Below are 1,616 nucleotides of genomic sequence, written 5' to 3'. Positions count from 1 at the left end.
TTGTGTGGTACGAGCGCTGAAGCTCTGGAGCGGCTGGCCTGCGGTACCTGGCGCCTGGCGCCGGTTTTGAATGACGTTCGCCCGAGTGCCTGTCCGCTCCGGTGTGGAGCCGTACGACGCCCATCGGCTGTGAGGCCGTTGGACACAAAAAAAATAGTGGAACAGGGGCCGTCAGACGCCTCAGTCCCGCAAATGCTACTGTCTTGAAAGAGACAGTGGGAGACTGAAAAGGAAAAGATCACCCAGGACGGTGGATCACTCGGCTCGTGGGTCGATGAAGAACGCAGCAAATTGCGCGTCGACATGTGAACTGCAGGACACATGAACATCGACGTTTCGAACGCACATTGCGGTCCATGGATTCCGTTCCCGGGCCACGTCTGGCTGAGGGTCGGCTACGTATACTGAAGCGCGCGGCGTTTGTCCCGCTTCGGAGACGTGGGAGTGTCGTGGTCGCCTGTGTGGCCGGCCGCGTCTCCTTAAACGTGCGATGCGCGCCCGTCGCCTGGCGGTTCGCATACCGGTACTTTCTCGGTAGCGTGCACAGCCGGCTGGCGGTGTGGCGTGCGACACCTCGTACAACGACCTCAGAGCAGGCGAGACTACCCGCTGAATTTAAGCATATTACTAAGCGGAGGAAAAGAAACTAACAAGGATTCCCCCAGTAGCGGCGAGCGAACAGGGAAGAGTCCAGCACCGAACCCCGCAGGCTGCCGCCTGTCGTGGCATGTGGTGTTTGGGAGGGTCCACTACCCCGACGCCTCGCGCCGAGCCCAAGTCCAACTTGAATGAGGCCACGGCCCGTAGAGGGTGCCAGGCCCGTAGCGGCCGGTGCGAGCGTCGGCGGGACCTCTCCTTCGAGTCGGGTTGCTTGAGAGTGCAGCTCCAAGTGGGTGGTAAACTCCATCTGAGACTAAATATGACCACGAGACCGATAGCGAACAAGTACCGTGAGGGAAAGTTGAAAAGAACTTTGAAGAGAGAGTTCAAAAGTACGTGAAACCGTTCTGGGGTAAACGTGAGAAGTCCGAAAGGTCGAACGGGTGAGATTCACGCCCATCCGGCCACTGGCCCCCGCCCTCGGCAGATGGGGCCGGCCGCCCGCGCGGAGCAATCCGCGGCGGGGTCGTGTCCGGTTGCCTTTCCACTCGCCGCGGGGTGGGGCCGTTCCGGTGTGCGGTGGGCCGCACTTCTCCCCTAGTAGGACGTCGCGACCCGCTGGGTGCCGGCCTACGGCCCGGGTGCGCAGCCTGTCCTTCCGCGGGCCTCGGTTCGCGTCTGTTGGGCAGAGCCCCGGTGTCCTGGCTGGCTGCTCGGCGGTATATCTGGAGGAGTCGATTCGCCCCTTTGGGCGCTCGGGCTCCCGGCAAGCGCGCGCGGTTCTTCCCGGATGACGGACCTACCTGGCCCGGCCCCGGACCCGCGCCGCTGTTGGCTCGGGATGCTCTCGGGCGGAATAATCGCTCCCGTCAGCGGCGCTTCAGCTTTGGACAATTTCACGACCCGTCTTGAAACACGGACCAAGGAGTCTAACATGTGCGCGAGTCATTGGGCTGTACGAAACCTAAAGGCGTAATGAAAGTGAAGGTCTCGCCTTGCGCGGGCCGAGGGAGGAT

General features: G+C 62.2%; 2 non-coding genes across 2 annotated transcripts in view; both read left to right on the top strand.

Moving 5' to 3' along the window:
• The first annotated feature begins 239 nt into the window (after positions 1 to 239).
• Positions 240 to 394, top strand: LOC126334432 (5.8S ribosomal RNA). The gene has a single exon (XR_007564712.1). It is a non-coding gene; the product is annotated as a 5.8S ribosomal RNA (ribosomal RNA).
• Positions 395 to 582: 188 nt separating this feature from the next.
• The window catches only part of LOC126334430 (large subunit ribosomal RNA), a 4,222-nt gene continuing 3,188 nt past the window's right edge, over positions 583 to 1,616 (top strand). Inside the window, exon 1 of the ribosomal RNA XR_007564710.1 lies at positions 583 to 1,616. This exon is cut by the window's right edge and continues 3,188 nt beyond it. This is a non-coding gene — a ribosomal RNA (large subunit ribosomal RNA).

This window comes from Schistocerca gregaria, unplaced genomic scaffold (genome assembly GCF_023897955.1).
Source record: "Schistocerca gregaria isolate iqSchGreg1 unplaced genomic scaffold, iqSchGreg1.2 ptg001758l, whole genome shotgun sequence".
Taxonomy (NCBI): domain Eukaryota; kingdom Metazoa; phylum Arthropoda; class Insecta; order Orthoptera; family Acrididae; genus Schistocerca; species Schistocerca gregaria.
Note: the sequence above shows the minus strand (reverse complement) of the source record. Positions and strands in the feature narration are given on the sequence as shown.